We start from the raw sequence: 19,347 nt of genomic DNA, 5'->3' as shown, positions 1-19,347 counted from the left end.
AACAGAGGTAGGATTGAAGGGAGATGGGTGGAAGTGTGGTCAGAAGGTGGGGAATGTGATATGGGGCTCAGAGGGCTGTGCCATGGTGTTTGGACTTTATTATAACTACTAGAGGCCTGGTGCATGAAATTCGTGCAAATAAAGTTGGGTCCTCCCTAGGCCTGGCTGGCTATCAGGGCAAATTTGTGGGGCAACTGACTGGGTGATTGGGGGGCCCCTGCTGGCACCTGTCTTGACCAGCCTGTGGCCTGTGGGCTGGGGGCAGCTCCTGCATTGAGCATCTGCCCCTTGGTGGTCAGTGTGTGTCATAGCGACAGGTTGTTCCACTGTTTGGTCGACTTGCATATTACGCTTTATTATATAGGATGATATGGGAATACTAACCTAATTTACTCAAAAAATTTATTTTCCACGACATAATAATGAGATTGGTATTTTATAACATTCTTCCTCTGATTTTTTTTTTCCTTTCTGTTACAAAAGCTCTTATTGTCTTTTAGATAAAGGAGCTCAGAGCTGTTGAAGCTGTGAGGGCCCTTGCTCAGGCTCAGCCTGTGAAGCGAGTGGCAGAGGGGAGCTGGGCCCGCTCTGTGGGACCTGAGACCGTGGCTCTGCAGCCCTCTCAGGAGGACGGGGATGGACTGTGCTGGGCCTGCAGGCCATGTGGGTGCCTGACATCTCACATAATCCCAAGCCCCTGGCCCATTCCTGGCTGGGCACCTTGGAGCAAGTCAAAATCTCTCTGCATCCCAGCTTCTTAAACCTGTAAAATGGGTGGATAACGCTCCTCCCTGGGAGAGGATGAAATATGACAACATGCCTAAACAGGCTGAGAGATGTAAGATTTTAGGGACTATCCATCTCTTCCTTCCCCACCCCTGAGTGTGGAAAGAACAGGAGGAGGAGGAGGAGGGAGAGGAGGCAGAGAGGAGAAGGAGGGGGAGAGGAGGGAAATGTGGTGCGTGGTTTACAAAGTGGAGAAAGAAACCTGCTGATAAGAAAACTGAGACGCGGGCAGGGGAGGCCCCGAGCCTAGTCCTCGAGGTTTTAGCCTCCGGTTCTTCCACCAGCTGCAGTGTGGGGGTCTGTGGGAGCAGGAGGAAACCAACACGAGGCTCTGGCTCTCCTTCGGTGCCTGCACAGAGTGCAGAACTAGCTCCCTCTCTAAGGCGGTGTCTCCCATCCCGGCTGCTCACGGGCCAGGAGAGCCACCAGAAGCCTTCCACCGGCCTTACCGTGCTCCAGGCTGGCTCAGCCTCCGCAGGCCAGTCAGTGTCTGGGGCTGAGGCTTGGGCCTATACCTTTAAAAAGCTTTCCATGTTCCTCCAACCTGCAGTGGCCAAAACAGACAAGTCTTCACTGCAATATTGGGCATGAGTGATGAAGGCAGGAGGCCCCGTGGACCTGTAAGTTCCATGATTCCCTCCCTCCTGCCCTTCTCTCCTTTCTATACCCACACATCAGCGAAACAAGCAAGTATGGTGCTGAAGCCAAGAGGCACTGTCACCAAAAGGACCTTCAAGCACTGCATAATCCCCCTCCCCATCACAGACATGGGACTTTGTTCTTAGAAGCAAATGGAGGTTTTATTTTCACTTTATTTAGCTCACAGCCAGAACTTAACCCCAGGTACAGCCTGGGCATCGTTACAATGCGGTCTCAAGTCTCAGGAGAATCTCAGGCAATATTTTGATACTTTTTCCAGGACCCTCCCAGGTGACAGGGAAACAGAGGATGGAAGAGCATTCTGGGAGGGAAGAACAGTGTGTGTAAAGGTCCTGGGGCAGGAGGAAGCCAGAGTGGCTGGAGCTCAGGGAACCAAAGTGAGCTGTGGAGGCTACCGCTGGAGAGGCAAGTCGCAGCTGACCGCGCACAGAGCACATCCCCTCTGGGACGTCCTCCCGGACCACCTCTGCCCTGTCTGCTCCTCTGGCCTTTGCTCCTCAATGTCCATGGCATCAATGCACCCACTGCACTGGGGGTGAGGACCCCACTCTGCCTAATAGCCACCCGCTTCCCTGCCGACCTGTGAGGGTGGGGCAAGTCTCAGAGGGACAGACTTCCCATCACAGCACTGCCTCGCTGGGGCCCTTGTTCCAGAAAGCCAGGGACAGACAGCTCTGGTATCTAGAACATGTGCTGCTTCTAAGCAAGAAGACAGACAGCTCACTGATGGTTTGCTGTGACCTTGAGCCGATTACTCAACTCCTCTGGCCCATCTCCACAGTGAAGGGGGTGCCACATGCCCCCAGAGGTCCCCTCTCCCCTGGCTTTGCACCTAGGGGGATGGTGCAGGTGCCTAGTGGTTAGCCTTGTAGCCTCAAGGTGAACTGAAGTGAATTCTGCTCAGAGAAAGGATTCGCTGTGTAGCCAAGAGCAGTGTGGGTGGCTGTTAGCCCCTTTGGGACCCTCCTTAAATCTGGAAGGGAAGTGGTGTTCTTCTGGGCCAGCCCTGGCTCTGAGAGGTTTGGGAGTGGGCCTGTCAGCTCCCTCCCCCACAGGACTCCTCCCACGGCCGCCTTCGCCATGAGCTCATGCTGCGGGCGGACCCATGAGGCCTGCAGAGCCTCCTGAAGGCCCACCGGCCTCCGGCCTCCTCCTCTCACAGGTATGACTCCCAACACATTGTGTGCACCCCGCTCTGCCTCAGCACTGCCTTGTGGGGAACCCGGTCAGCCTCACACGGCCGCTCCTCAGCTTTCTGATCGCCCTCTCTGGCCTCCGTGTGCTCGTCCTTGAACTGGGCAAGATGCCTGTCTCGGGCTGTGAGGGTTCCATGAAGTAACCATGCAGGTTTCTTAGCATGGTCTCTGGGGGAAAGCTCAGAAGGGGAGAATAACGTTTCATTCCATATTTTGCTACCATGAGGTTTAATTGTACCTCAAGAAACCAGAGAAGCTGGTGCTGAACCCCTTGTTGAGCCGTCTTTCCCACTCCTCTGCCGTGCAGGGCGGGGTCCCCCCTAAGTCCAGACGGAGCTCGCAGAGCCCTGAGGAAGGAGGGCGGCCAGGTGGCCGGTGGCTGGTGGCAGGCAGCGGCTGAGCGTGTTCAGGCTGATCTATGGCGCCGTTCCTGGGAAAGATGGCCTCCGTTCTGCCCTGGAAGTGTGGCCGGGGCCCGATTGCCGATCCATCTGCGCTGCCAAACATTTCACAGGCGCCGGCCGGGCGGGGACAGTTTATAAGCTGCAGCCCTGCCTGTGGCCCTGCTGCTTGTAGCTCTGGCGTTCTGAGTTGTGTGACTTGCTCCGGCTGCAGAGTCTGTACTTACAGCGGGGAGGGCAGGGGTGGGGAGGGGGGGAAGAGAGGGGGAGCAAGGAGGAAGGATGAAGAGGACCCTAGAAGATGGGGTGTCACTGAAAGAGCACTGTGCCCCTGCGATCTCGGCCCTGAAACCCCTGAGTGATGCGGCCTCCCCTGGGAGCAAGCAGGGAATGGGGCCTAGGGGTGCGCCTCCTGAAGTGTGTGCCTCTCAGTGTGTGGGCTCACGAACGTGACCAAGGCTGTGGAGGTGTCCCTATAGAAATGCAGACGTTCCCGGTCGCCTTGCTGCCCAGGGCCTTGCTGAAGTCTCCTGTCACCGGGGCACGTGTTGGCTGACCTGTCGCTCAGGAAAGCTGCCTGACCCCTGTGTATTCTCTGGCATCGTCCGCTGCTTCTCCTTGGAGGCCTCTGCCCCCATGTACAGTCAGACACCCACTCATTGCTTTCTTATCTGTTTCTGGCTGACCTGCAGTCAGCTTGGGCGGGGCTGTGTCTGGTCCCTCAGGGAGGAGCCCATGTCCAGCAAGGGAGGCCTGGCAGGAGGGCAGGCCTGGCGGGAGGAGGGACGGTGCAGACCTGGAATGACAGATGAACGGTAGGTGAATGGGGGATCAGAGGCCCCGAATGGCCTCCAGAAGGAAGCCCAGCACAGGGACTCCCCCAGCCTCACAGTGCAGCCCTCGCCTTCGGGGGCGTGTGCTGTGCCACGGTCTGCGGTTCTGGTGACTTTCCTGGGGACTTTCCCCTTCCTGTGTCCGGTGCCCAGCACGGCTGACACATCTAGCCACAGACCCTTTCTAACGGCCTCACCCCTCATACTTCATCAGATGCTCTCCGAATCCGTTCAAACCAGGAAAGGCAAGATCCATTCAAACCGGGGAAGGCGAGCCTCTGTAGTTGCAAGATGGCCTTTCCTCCAGCTTAGGAGGTGGGGTTAACACCATTTTAATTTTATTTTGGAGAAATAAAGCACCATGGCATTTGCCGCACACCGGGACGGCTGGAGAAAGCTGCTCACAGGGCTGCCAGGCCACTTGCGCAGGCAGCGCGTCACATCAGGGCTCCCGCAGAGCGAGGGCGGGCTAGGCTGGTTGCACAACAGGAGTACCTGCCTGCCACCGTGCCTGGCCGGTGGGCTACAAACCTGCGGCCCTGTTCTCCCCCGGAATGCTGCCTGCTCTGCCGAGCCTCGGTAGGGAGGACTGGGAGGGCAGGAAGGACAGGTGGCGGAGTGCCAGGCCCCGACAGTGCCAGTGGGAGAGGGTGGTGTGGCGGTGGAGAGCAGAGTGAGCTGCTGCTGCTCTGCTGGGCTCTCTAGCCCTTTGGCTCCAAAAACACTGATGTGGTTTGTATTGTAATGTTTTCCTATTTGAGTTGTTTCAGCAAAGCAAACGCACAGCACTCTCATCACGCCTGCCAGGCCCCAGAGAAGGCACAGCGTCCTCTGTCTTCGATTCGTTGGTTCGTTCAGCCATCCATCCATCCATCCATCCATCCATCCAACCTTCTATCCTTCCATCCTTCCTTCCTCTAACAAATGCACAGCACTCTCATCAGACATGCTTGGGAGGGGGGGGGGGGCTGGGAGAGGACACACCACCCTCTGTCTTCCATTTGCTCATTCATTCATTCATTCATTTGTCCATCCATCCATCCATCCATCCATCCTTCCTTCCTTCCTTCCTTTAACAAATGCTTATGGGGGTGGTTTGGGGATACAGTAAACACATCTCCTGTGGAGCTTACCTTCCATGAGGGATGAGCAGTGGACATGAAACCCAAGAACAGTCCATGATGTGGTAGAAAGTGATGAACCCATGGATACAATTGGGGAAGAGACTTAGGAGGGAGGCAGGAAGTTGCCATTTCAGCAGGATGATGCTGTTTTGAGACTATGAATGAGATGAGATCTGAGAGCAACCACGGAGGACTGGGGGGGGGGGGGGTGCAAGTGTCCTGAGGCAGAGAGTCTGGGGCACACAGTTTCCACAACACCCACCGCGCTCACCATCGTTCCCTCAGAGTGGGGTGCATACACCCCAGGGCTCACCTCCCTGAGTCAGGAGAGCACAGGAAGTTTCAAAATCAACAAGGCCCACATTGCTAGAGGCTCAATGTTATGCAATTTTTTTTTGTTAATCCTCACCTAAGGATTTTTTTTTCCCATTGCTTTTCAGAAAGGGATTGGAAATGAGGGAGAGGTGGTTATAAGGAGGGAAAGAGGATGAGAGGGAAAGAGAAAGAGAGAGAGAGAAAGAGAGAGAGAGAGAGAGAGAGAGAGAGAGAGAGAGAGAGAGAGAGAAACATCTATGAGTGTCACACAGATTGATTGCCTCCTGCACACTCCCAGACCAGGGGCAGGGAGCAAACCCACAAACCAGGTACGAGCCCTTGATCGAGCCAGTGAGAACCTTCAGTGTGCAGGCTAACACACTCTAACCACTAGACAACACTGGCCAGGGCTGCCACATTTGTTAACGTTAAGAAAGAGAAAGAGACTGAGAAAGGCACACTGATTTTATGGCGGAAGCATGAGGGCTGCAGGAATCGCCTCCGGACCCTCGCCCAGGGCAGGCGCTGGCTTTGCTCAGTGTTTGGACACATAGGCGGGGGGATGAGAGTGGGCTTGTGCATTCCATGCCTCTCTCCGCACCGGCTGCAGCTCATGGTGCCTCTGCTGGGCATGTGCCTGGCGTGTGGAGCACACAGGATAGAGGCAGTCTTCCTCCTGCCTTCTTCCTTTCTGTGACTTTCTCACCGCCCCCTAGGGTCTGGGCTCCGAGCCCTCACTATGCAGGTCTCATGGGCTCGAGATCATGAAGGCGCCAGGAAGATGAGAAACGTGAGTGAAGTGGGCTGGGGGTGAGACAACAGGGAACGGTGAGGACTGCGACAAGCTGGAGAGCACAGGCCCTGTACAGAAGGAGCAGCACACCTCGCTCCTATGAAGACATCAGGAGCCACATTTCCAGTTCTTTCGATTAAAGGGAAAACCAGACAGTTGGATTTTCATGTGCAAATATCTAATTTTAAATACAGACAACTATATAAAAATACCTGTTTGCAACGTTTGGGGAAAGGGGACCTGCAGAGACATCCACAGAGGAACATGTGCTCTCGAGTCCTCGGGCTGAAGGGAGGTCAGGGGAGCACCCAGTTAAAAGATCCCGGGTCCCTACCCAAGGACTGAGTCTGAGGGGTGCATGTAAAGGTCATGTCCGTACCAGTCTCTACTTGTAGGAATTGAACCTATTTAATCTGAAAAGGACAATTCACTGGCTCCTAAAATAAAACAGGTAGGGGGTTCTACAGTCAGGTGTGGCTGGATCCAGGAGTTCCAGAACATCCCGGGAACCGGCCTCCGTCCTCTGGCTGTTTGCTCTGTGTGTTGTCAGCTTCTGGAGGCCCCACCGGAGTGCCAAGCTGTTTGTCTGCGGTGGCTGACGTTTCGGTAGTAAAATACTGGTGCCATCCTGTTTATGGATGCAGCAATTTTTTATATCCCTATAAACATTCTTGAGCTGTGTTTTAGGATGCAGTAACATTTCTTGAAAACAGTTTGACCTTGTTAAGCCTTGCTTGGAAACCTTCCTGGGCAGGACTGCTGAGCTCTGCTGAGTGCTCTGGTCATTGCTACATGGCAATGAGGTTCCCTCTGTCCTGCTCAGCCCTGTCTGCCCCCACCAGCCATGTGGCTTCAAGGGGTCCTCTCCCACATGTGCACACGCTGAAAGCCTTCGCCCTCATCCTATAGGCTTTGGGCAAGGCTTGCTACCCCGAGGATAGGGCAGGGAGCATCTGGAGTCTGAGCAGGTGGTATCTGGAAGGTGGCAGAATGTCAGCTTTTCTCAGGGCCGAGGGAAGAGGTAGAAAGAATGAAAACAAAGCATGCTCCAGTCAGGGGGGAGTTTATGAACATGAGACAGCACAGGGAACAGAAGAGTAGTCGCCAGGAGGCAGAGGGGTAGGGGATGGAGGCTGGGATCCAGAAGGCACTGACACTTTGTGTGAAATAAAATGCCAGTGTCAAGGCTCTGAAGGTCTGATAGGCGATCAATAGCCCTGCGAAGATGGGAGTGGCAGCGTCTCCCTGCCAAAGGCCATAGGGATGGATGGCCCGACAAGACAGCCAGGGTGGGAGAAAGAGTGTCGGGTGCTGGCTGGGAAGCTGAGAATTCTTGCCTGATGTTTGAGTCCAGCAGGAAACCTGTAGTTTCTGTCTGCCCAATCCATCCCTTCAAGTCTTCTGGAAACACCATCCGGATGTTCCTCACTCTCCGTTCAGGTCGTTCTGGCGAGGTTGACCCATTGCCAGGTGCTGAGTGGGCACAGGACTCCAGTCGGCTCCATTAGAGCCAAATCAGGGCTTTGCTGGAGCTCTGAGGAAATGCGCATTGTGCTTCCGCAGAGGTGGCAGAGTTGTACCAATAAAACCCAATCAAAACTACAGAACAACCATCATCCAGAACTACCTGAAATCTGGCTTAAAGGAAGTCCTCAGCTAGGGGTTTAAATAAGAAAGCACATGGAGACTGGTAGAAGGGGCAGAGGTGCAGAATGGGCTGGCCCAACACCAATGGGTGGCAGTTTAAAGTTGGAGGGCAGGGAATATCTAGGCTGCAGAGGTCCCCCTGAGGATTGAGGGATCCCATCCCCACACCAGGACCCTAAGCTCAGGGTTCCAGTGCTGGGAAGAGAAATCCCCATAATTTCTGGCTGTGAAAAGCAGCGAGGATTAATACTAAGTGAGAAGAAGGGCTGCTGAAGTCCCAGGCAGTTCCTCTTAAAGGGCTTGCATACAGACTTACTTGGACTCATTCTCTCTGAGCTCTAGGGCTGGGGAGCAGCTGGAAAGATACCAGGGAATGTGGGGAGGAACTATCTGCCATCAGGGTGTGTGCTGGAAGGCAGCTATCTGCCAGACAAAGGTGCTGGCAGAGGCCATTGCTCTTTTACCAGAAAGCCTCCCTCAGAGCCAGCAGGCAGGAGCCATATCTGAGTCTCCATCAACCTGGCTCACACTCTTTGTCCTGCCCTGGTGACTCTCTGAGACTCTGTCCCACCCAACTTGTGGGCTCACCTAAGCCATTTCCAGTGGCTTTTCCATACAAACCACCTGTTTTGGCTCATGCTTCAGACATTTCTAAAATGTCTCAGGTGAGCAGCATCTGGTCTCAGTATACTCTGTGCATCCACCCAAGTGGCCCCAGGGCCAGCACAAGGAGCAGCAGGTCTTGGTTGACAGCTTGACCTCTCCTGGGTACCTTCAAGCCCCAAACAAGCAGCAGCCAAGCCCTGCACAAGTAGCAGTCATCCGAAGAATGCTTTGTAGCTCATAGTGAGTGGCCATGGCAGAATACAGGTAATGGCTGGCCCTAGTCTGTACCTCCCTGGAGGCCCCAAAGCTTCAGACCACTTTGAAGAAGCACCCAGCCACCTATACAGTGATACACTTAAGGGGCAGACTCAGCAGGCACAAGAGCTTCACTGAAGTTAGTCCTGTTCTGGGGGACAGGCCCCTACACAGTTGATCCTACACAGTGCTTGGTGGTATATATCACTCTATTGATGTGTCAACAGCAATCAAAGCTCAACTCCAACAGGAGGGTGCACACAGCCCAAATTTGGCGGGGGGAGAGGGGGAATGCACCTGGAGTGCCCAGCTCAGGTGAATGGAGAGGCTCTGCCACTCACTGGACCCTAAAGAACAGAGACCACATTAGGCCACTCTACCAAGCCTGAGAGACATAGCAGCTCTACCAAATATATAGAAACAAACACAAGGAGGCAGCCAAAATGAGGAGACAAAAAAGAGAACAAATGAAAGAACAGAACAAAACTCTAGATCACATGTGTCAAACACAAGGCCCGCGGGCCAAATCCGTCCCGCCAGGCCTTGCAATGTGGCCCACACCGCGCTGTCATCACTGCACTCCGCTGCGTTTCCATCACAATGACAGTTTATGACTGTTCAGTAAACCATTCGGCCCGCAATTTAGGCTGGATTTTAGATTTTGGCCCCTTCTCTGATTGAGTTCGACACCCCTACTCTAGATAAAGAACTAAACAAAATAGAAACAGGCACTCTGTTAGATGCAGAGTCCAAAGCACTGGTTATAAGGGTGTGCAATGAACTCAGGGGAATAATAGTTGAACGTAGAATTTCAACAGCATAAAAATGGACATGGGAACCATGAAAATGAACTAATCAGAAATGAAGGAACTAACTAAAATGAAGAATAATTTACAGGGAGTCAACAGTACAGTAGATGAATCTGAGAATCAAATCAGCAATTTGGAATATAAGGAAGCAAAAAACACCCAATTAGAACAGCAAAAAGAAAAAAGAATTTAAAAAATGAAGATAGTGTAAAGAGTCTCTGAGACAACTTCAACTGTACCAACATTCACATAATGGGGGTGCTGGAAGGAGAAGAGAGAGAGCCAGAAATTGAAAACCTATTTGAAAATATGACAGAAAATTTTCCTAATCTGGTGAAGGAAATAGACTTACAAGTTCAGGAAGCACAAAGAGTCCCAGAAAAGATGAAACCAAAGAAGCCCTCACCAAAACACATCACAATGAAAATGCAAAAGGTTAATTACTAAGAGACAATCTTAAAAGCAGCAGGAGTAGAGCAGTTCATTACCTACAAGGGAGCTCCCATAAGACAGTCAGCTGATTTCTCAAGAGAAACTTTTCAGGTCAGAAAGGATTGGCAAGAAATATTTGGAGTTATGAAAAACAAGAACATACAACCTAGATTACTCTAAGCAGCAAAGCTATCATTTAGAATCTAAGGACATATAAAGAGCTTCCCAGACAAATAAATCTAAATGAATTCATCATCACCAAACCAATATTACATGAAATGTTAAAAGAGTCTTTAAGAAAAAGAATAAAAAAATAAAAAAATATGGACAATAAAATGGCAACAAATACATATCTATCAGCAAATGAATCTTAAAAAAACCCCACACAAAATAAATGAAGAAGTGAAATAAAAACAGACTCATAGATACAGAGAACATTTTGACAGTTTCCAGAAGGGAGGAGAGTTAGGGGGATAGGTGAAAAAGGTGAAAGGATTGAGAAGTATAAATTGGTTGTTACAGAATAGTCATGGGGATGTAAAGTATAGCATTGGGAATATAATCAATAATATTCTATTACTGTAAATATGGTGTCAGATGGATGTGAGACTTATAAGGATGATCACTTAGTAAGTTATATAATGTCTAAACAATGGGATGTACACCTAAAACTAATATAATGTTGCATGTCAACTGTAATTGAAAAATAAAAATGATTTACATTAAAAAAAATCACCTATAGCTACCTTTACACTTACTAGCAAAAGGTTGAATGTATTTCCCTTAAAATAAAGACAAATGTAGAGATATCCACTCCCACCTTTTCTGTTCAGCATTGTTTTGGGGGATCTGGTCAGTGCAATAAGGCAAGAAAAGGAAATAAGACACTCAGCCTAAAAAGGAAGATGTAGAACTCTATTCTAGACAACATGAAAGTCTATGTTGAAAATCCTCTGGGACTTAAAGCTATGAGAACTAGTATAGATCGGAATGCTCAAAACAAATGTGTGTCTATGTACTCCCAATGAAACAACTAGAAATAGAAATTATAAATTACCATGCACCATAGCAGAAAAATAGGAAATACGTAGCAATAACTCTGACAAAGGATCTAAAAGACATGTATATTGAAAAGTACAAAACTTTGCTGAAAGAAATTGAAGATATAAATAAGCGGAGAGTTTCATTGTGTTTGAGGATCCAAAGACTCAATATTTCTAACAGGTCAATTCTCTCCAAATTGACTTATGATAGATTCAGTGCAATCCAAGTCAAATTCCAGCAACTTGGGTCTTTTCAATAGATATATTTAAGCTGATTCAAAAATTTATATGGAAATGCAAATGACCTACACTAGTCAAAATAACTTTGAAAAGAACAAAGTTAGAGGACTTATTTGATTCCAATGGTTATTATAAAGCAACAGTAATCAAGACAATGCGATGTTGACATGCAGATAGACAAATAGGTCAATAAAACAGGATAGAGAGTTCAGAGATACTTGAACACCCATGTAGATAATTGAATTCTGAACAGCAATTCAGTGAAAGAATGTTTATCTTTTCAACAAATGGTGATGGAACAACTGGATATCCACAGCAAAAAATGAATTTCAATATATAACAAATGCCTTATGCCAAAATTAACTCAAGATGGACCATCCACCCTTAAGTGTAAAACCCCAAACTGTAAAAGATGACATACAAAAACATTTATGATCTTGAAGAAGACATACAAAAACATTTATGACCTTGGGTGAGGTAATAGTTCTTAGATATGACACTAAAAGCAGTATTCCTGGAAAAAAATCAATAAGGGGACTTCATAAAAATGTGAACATCTGCTCTTTGAAAGCCATGGTTAAGAGAAAAAGAAGACAAGCCACTTACAGGGAGGAAATATTTGCAAATTCTCCATCTGACAGAGACTTGATGTAGAATAAACACGAAATGCTCTACATTCAAAAATAAGAAAAGGGACAATTCTATAATAATGAGCACACGTGATACTCAATAAGGCAAATGACAAATGAGCACATGAAATATTAATAGCGCTCACCATGGGTCACTGAGAGAAAATCAACACCTACATTTAAAAGGACTTAATATGCCAAATGTTGGTGGGGACATAGAGCAGTCAGAATCCTCACACACTGCTGGTGGGAATTAAATGGTACAACCACTTTGGAAAAATAGTTTGGGAGATTCTTCAAAAATTAAACATCCCTCACCGCCCAGTCTTTTCATTCTTATGTATTTCCTAATAAACCCATGCCCATACAGAGGTTTTTACTTGAGCGTCCATAGCATATCTATTTGTCATAATCATAAACCAGAAGCAATGGATTATTATCAGGTGAATGGATAAACAAATCGTGGCATAGCCACTTAATGGGATCAGACTTGGCAATAAGAAGGAGAGAGTTGCTGATACACGCAACAGTGCAGGTGAATGTAGAATTAATTGTGGTGCATTAAAGAAGACAGACAACAAAGAGTATGTACTGCATGAAGCCATTGAAAATGCATATAATACAACCAGATGATACTCAGAAGATTTGACCCAGAAACTTCTTGAAAGGTCTTGTATGCAAAGGTATAAGTGCTAGGATGTCTATTTTAGCATGTCCATAATGTCAAACATAGGTCAACTAGCTAAATATCACCATATAAATATATATTAACTAGATTTCTGGGGTGGGGGTGGGGTCCCTCAGCTGGCCTGTACCCTTTCGCAGTCTGGAATCCCTTGGGGGATGTCTGACTGCCAAGGATGCAGGAGAGGTTCCCGCCACTGCTGCTGTGCTCACCAGCCATGAGCCTGGCTTCTGACTGAGCAGAGCTCCCCTGAGGGAGCGTACTGACCACCACAAGGAAGCTCCTGCATTGAGTGTCTGTCCCTTGGTGGTCAGTGCATGTCATAGTGACTGGTCGTTCTCCCATTCAGACAATTTGCATAATAGGGTTTTATTATAACCCAGCAATGACTGCTGAGAGGGCTGCAAATCAGTGACAGAGAGAGGCCTGAAGAGAGAAGGAGGGACTGATCCATTGCTTCTGTGGCAGCTTTTGATCATCACTTGCCTCTCTCTTTCAGTCTGGCCAACAGCCATGCCTCCATTTATCTCTAGGCCTCCACTGGGCTGCTGATCAGCCTTGTCTTTCTAATCAGGCCCCATTGATAGGCCCAGAGAAGCTGACTGGCATAGAAACTGACCAATCAGAACCAAATGTGGGTGATGTGCAGAACCAATGGCTGGTTAGGAGGTGGAGCTTCTGACGCTGACTGGCATAGACACTGACCAATCAGAACCAAATGTGGGTGCTGTGGGGAGCCAATGGCTGCCTAGCAGGTGGGGCTTTTGACACTGACTGGCATAGGAACTGACCAATCAGAATCAAATTGGCTAGCAGAGGAGGGTAGTTGGGGGCAAGATCAGGTCTGCAGGGGAGGGCAGTTAAGGGTGATGAGGTTGGCAGGCAGACAGGCAGATAGGCAGGTGAGCAGTTAGGAGCCAGCAGCCCCAGATTGTGAGAGGGATGTCTGACTGCTGGTTTAGGCCCAATATCACAGAAATTGGGCCTAAATTGGCAGTTGGACATCCCACAAGTGGTCTTCAATTGGAGAGGGTGCAGGCTGGGCTGAGGGACTCCCCTCCCTCCATGCACCAATTTTGTGAACTGGGCCTCTAGTTTCTCTATAATGGTGTATTTACTTAAAAGTTCTTTATGTGCTAAAGTAAGACAATCATTAAAATCCATGGTTATAATAATAATGAATATATCAGAATATATACAGTCTAATCAATATATTGAACAAAGAAAATGGGGGAGCTATATTGCGCATGTGTATGGTTATAGAATTTTTCTAAGAATATTCAGGACCTTGGTTGTTTCTCGGAAGGGAAGATGGGGTTAGAGACAGAAAGGAAATTCAGTGGTTACCCTATATAGATTTGTAATTCTGGTATTTTGACCTTTTGCAAGTCTTACCTATTTTTTAAAGTACAAAAAAAAAAAAAAAAAAGACTCCAAATGAGCCTTTCCCTGGGCATGTTCCAGTTCTCAGCGTGCTCCGTGATGCTCCACCATGCGTGTTGGCTGGGGGCTGGGCTGCACTGCAGTGACATGTGGTCCAACCTGCAGCGTTTGGCACATTAGACTCATCACCTGCGTAGGGCTCTCCCTGCACCTCAGGTCAGCAGGCAGCTTTCTGTACAGAATCACGCAGTCTCAAACATCCCCTTGTGGCTCTCCTTCCCCTCGGGTCTTACAACCTGGTCAAGCCCCAGGAGAAGGGGACCAGGTTGGGGAAGCAAGGGCGGACGGCCCTGTGGACCGACCTTGGTGGCCCAGGGCAGGCTGCTCTCACTATTAGCTAACTTGCAGTGTGCAGGGAGCCTGGGAGTTGTAGTGGGCCTGGTGCACAGGACTTGGGTGGCCAATATCCCGGGCAGCCATGGTGCAAACCAGCACTCACACATACAGCGCCAGGCATAGGGCCTCCCGGGAAGGGGGCCAGCCCACGGTTTCAGGGCCTTTGCCTTCCTGGAGTCCTTTCCCAGCAGCTTCCATAACCCAGGAGTCGCCCTTTCAGTGGGCGATCGTGCAGGGAGCAGCAGCGTCAGCAGGCGGGAAGCGCGGGAGGCTGGGCAGCAGGAGACTGGCCCTTGTCCCCATTGTAACCGTAATCTCATTTATTTTGTCTGTAAAATGGGGTGAGAACATTTTTATTCCTGGAAGTGTGTGTGTGCCACCTCGGTGCAGTCTTTAATGGCAGTGAGGAGAGGCAGCCCGGGAAGGAAGGCGCTGATGGCTGGAAGGAAGGGAGGGAATTGTAGCTTTTTGAGGACCTAGGTGTGCCCGAGTTCCAGCTGCTTTCTGGACAGGCCTCAGGGCCTTTAATTCCCAAGACAACGAGGCAACGTGTCCCTGCTGGCAGCTCCATTTTACAGGTGAGGACATCGAGTCTGGGCCACTCCCTCCCGGGTCACGCAGCTGGCACGTATGCGATGGAGCCAGGATGAGAACCCAGACCTTTATGACTCCAAACTCTGGGCCTGAGCTGGCAGGAGGCGGCCCTGGAGCGCTCTGGTGAACCCTTGTTCTCTGCCAGAGCTGTGAATCACATCCCGCTCTGCTCATACACACCGCGGCACCAGAGGGGGAGGGCCCTCCGGCCGCTGAGTTACTGTTTTGGAGGAAATGGGTTTAGGAGCTAAACACCTGCCTCCCTGTTAAACGTTACAACTTCTCTGAGCTCCGCTTGTGGCTCAGCCTGGCTTTATGGTTTAGAACTTCTGTGGCTTGGCCCACTCGGGAGTGATAGGTCCTCCCTTCCTCCAACTGATGGATGAAGAATGAGGTAAACTCCACCTGCAGCCGGACATTCCTGAGCACCTACCAAATACCCTAAGCCCCCGATTCCTTAGTCCTTAGGTTCCTAATGATAGGCCTTACAGGAAACCACCAATCAGCATGTGCTGAGTACCCTGAGTCCTGTCCCCTCTCTTTCCTCCCCTTAAAAGGCTCCTGAATCTCAGCCCTCGCTCTCTTTCTCCTCTGGAAGGCAGTCGGCAGTGGTGTTCTTCTCTTCAAAAAGCCTGTGTCCTGGTCCTGGTCTTCGGCCCTCTCTGTTTCATCTTTTAGGGAGGCACTGCTGCCCATCCCTGGACTCTCCTGTCACAACTCCCCTGAGTCTCCCGGACCTCGACGGGCAGTAATTGGGGGCGAGGGGAGCATTTTGAAGAAGAAAATGCAATCACACGGACCAAACGGAGAAGCAGTTTATTTTTCTCAATTTGATGGGGAGTCAGGAGGGGACACCGGGCTCCGCGACGAGGTGTCGCCGGTGTCCCTGGCTCTCCCGCCTCTCTTCTCCCCACTCCAGCATCTGGCATTCGGCTGTCTGCTTGTTCCCTCAGGGCCCCAAGCGGGCTGCTCTATCTCCTGGCACAGCTCTCAGGTTCCAGGCCAGGGAAAAGGCGAAGCATGAGGGAAAACTCAAAAGTGGAGGCCAGTCATATCTGTCTCCTTTTCAGAAGCCCAGGAACCTCCCCAGTCTTCTTACATTTTCTTAGTCATAACTGAATTACAGTCACTTCTTTATGAGAGGAATTTTGGGAAGTGCACGTTTTTAAACGCACGTCTTGTAAGCCAGAAGGTATTGTGGATTTTATTAGTAATAAAGCGAGTGGGTCCGGGATGAGGCGACGCTGGCATCTGGGCCAATCTCCTGAGCATCTGTGGATGTGTGCGTCCCCCGTGTCTGCGCCGACACGCAGGCCATTGCCATTCTCTCCGGGATTCTGAAATAGCTTCCTATTTGGTATTTCTACATTCCGTCCTGACCCCATCTCTTCCCCCTACACAATCTATTTTCTGCATTGTGGCCAGAGAGATCTTTATAGAACATAAATCTGACCATGTCACTCCCCTGCAGGGTAATGTATCGAGTTAGTGTTATGTGTTTTATTTTTTGCTGCTTTTAAGGGAAAAACGAGAGCTCTCCACCTCCCTTCTTCTCAAATTGATGTGCAAGCAGGGTTTCAGCGGAGTCTTAACCACCCGGGGCTTCCTGACCCAAGGGAGGAGCTAGGAGAGGCAGGGTACTTGGTACGCATTGGGAGAGCGTTCCCCAAAGAGGTGCGTGTGGCGGGTGTTGGGGTTCTGAACATCGGTTTCCTTGCAGTGCCCTGGGGACAAGGCTGACTTCGGAGGAGAATGGCCACATGGTGCATCTAGGGCATCAGCCTTGGCACAGAGCTTATGCCAAAGGTGGGGGAGGTGACATGAGTGCACAGCTTCCCGGAACCATAAGGCATTGCAAAGGTAACATGGGTTAGGCAAGGCCAGCCTTGTGGGCCCGGGGACTGTGCTTTCACTGAGAAGGGCCCTGTGCTTGGCTTAATGCTTTTCTGTCACCTTCTTAGAATGCTTAATAATTTTTGAACACAGGACAGCATATTCTCATTTTGCACAAATTATATAGCTGGTCCTGATGTCAGGTGACAGGTGCTACCCAGTAGCCTGAGCTGGGTAAGCCTCCTAGGGCCTTTGGGGAATTGTTTGGGGAGCCCCGTGGATGACTGAGACCCAGTTTCCTTGGCGGGGAGGTGCTGGACCAGACCTCACTTGGTTATGGGACAGTGTTCCTTGTGCCTGAGTGCTATGCTGACGGCAACCCCAGCCTGTTTGGGCCTTGCTTATGCTAAGGACACACTCCATCTGCTCAGAGTCCACACGAAGCGAGTCCAGGCAAAGTCAACACAGACACGAAGCTCTGCAAGGCTGACACCTCGTGACCAGAAGAGTGTGACCCCCCAAGAGGAAGAAGGGCTGAGGGGTGGAGAGAGGGTAAGGGCTGAGGGGTGGAGAGAGGGTAACTACGACCTGGGTAACTAAGATGCGCCCCTCTTACCCTGGAAGAGAGAGCAAATATTTTCCGACTGCTCCGAGGAAAAGGTGCACCCCATCTCATTCTCTCTGAGCAGGTCACGTGCATACCCCTGGCCCAGTTGCTGTGCCTGGGGCACTGCACGGCTTCGAAGAGCCCATCCTACCCACGGCCATTCTGGGTGTCTGAGCCAACCAATAATGTTCTTGCCCCAACCCTCGCTCCGTTTGTGATGGGGCTTCTATGAACAACCAGTAGGGTTGCTTCACCTGGAACTCGGGGCTCAGGAGTCCTGGTTCTTTGCACTGAACCCCAAACAATGGCACTCCGCTCCTCGCTAGCCACCCATTCTGGGTGAGATTGACCCAGCAAAGAGGTCAAGGCCAGGATGAGTCTTCATCCCGCTCTGTGGAGGAAGGGGATGTGAGTTCCTCTCTCCTCTTTGAAGAGCCTACTCTACTGAGAACTCTTTCCCCCACACTTTTCCATTTAATAGGAAAGAGTTTAAAAGATTTAAAACATTTAAGTAGGCTAATGATTTTCAAAAAGAATGGCAAAGTTTTCAAAACTGCTTCTGTCAGTAAATTTAAAATACAATAAATAATTTAGGGCTCAATTTCCCCTCCACAATGAAGAATTAAGAAGCTTCAGTCTCTCAAATATTCTTTTTAGAAATTCTACATATTCTTTCTCCCCTTTCTTTGGCCTTGGAACTTGGCAGAATAATAACCACTAAAATGTGGGCTTGTGCTGATTATTAGGTTTTGGCAGCTGAAATTCCTTTTGCCAGAAACATTTCTTTTTAATTGGGGTTGTGTTCAGGGATATTCACATTTTCCTTTGTGAACAACAGAGATGGGATATTTATGGCCATTTTGCAGATGCAGAAATTGAGACTCAGTGAGGTCATGTTACGTACCTGTAGGTAATATCTCTATATATAAAAGGCTAATAAGCTAATTGTTTGACCATCTAGGTAATGATGCTACATAGCAATGCCCAGCTTCCTCTTTCTAGCAACTAGCCTCCTTGCAGTCTCTTCAGCCCAAGAACATGACTTGCTTTATAGCCAGGTGGAAACATTTCACACTATAACCAAATGTCTGTGAAGCTTTTTCCATGCCTCATCTCATTTGATCCTCACAGAAGACCTGGAGTAAATAGATAGGAGACTCAGTGGAATTCTATTTTCTTTTTATTAGCCAGAAAATGGAGATTTAGAAAGATTAGAAACTTGACCCAACTGAAAAGAAGTAAGAAATGGTGGACCTTAAAAATGACTTCAGGTTTTCTCACTGCACAGAATATAGTCAAACACTGTTGCAGTGAAATAGTTTACCCTTCGTTCTCCCTGCATGATCTACAGTAATGATTTGCTTCGTGTTGATATTTACTGCTGTGTTTCTGACAATTACCTCAAAGAGGTGCTTCACTTGGCTGGAAAAAGTTTAGCTAAATCAGAAAGAAGGTCTAATTAAACAAGTTTATTCTATATCTATAAAAGGGTAAGTTGACTTGCACATGTGCCATACATAAATAGCTCTTGCTGGTGCCAATTGCATGCTTGTGTTTCCATATGTCATTGTCGATTGTGCATTTGGTTGTTTTTGTTGACATTCTGAAGCTGAAAGAAAGTGGTGTCAACAGAATATGTCTGAAGACCAACTATTGGCCCAACGTACAGAAAGCAACATCTCTGACACTTCTATTATAGAGAAAGGGCGAATAGTGTTATTAAAATATTTCTTCTAATTAATTTCATTTCAATGTGCATGAATCCGTTCACTAGGCCACTAGTAATCTGAATAAGTTCATTTTCCTAACCATCAGATTTCTTTTCTGTGAAGAAGAGGATGGAACCACATGCTGAAGGGTCAGACAGTCAGAGCTGAGCAGTAAATGTAGTTCATTCTGGGGAGATGCAGAGGTGGCAACGAAGGGACTTTAAAAGCAGGTGCAGGCAGGGCTGGGAGCAGTAGGCATGTTGAAGTGGGTTGCTGACATCCCAGCGTGGTTTGCTTACTTGATCCCATATGGTCACTAACATGAACTACATCATGATTGTCACCCTCATTCCAGCTGGGCTTGTTTCTTG

This window comes from Pipistrellus kuhlii, unplaced genomic scaffold (genome assembly GCF_014108245.1).
Source record: "Pipistrellus kuhlii isolate mPipKuh1 unplaced genomic scaffold, mPipKuh1.p scaffold_m20_p_31, whole genome shotgun sequence".
NCBI classification, from domain to species: domain Eukaryota; kingdom Metazoa; phylum Chordata; class Mammalia; order Chiroptera; family Vespertilionidae; genus Pipistrellus; species Pipistrellus kuhlii.
The sequence above is the reverse complement of the archived record's forward strand: the minus strand, read 5'-3'. Positions refer to the sequence as shown.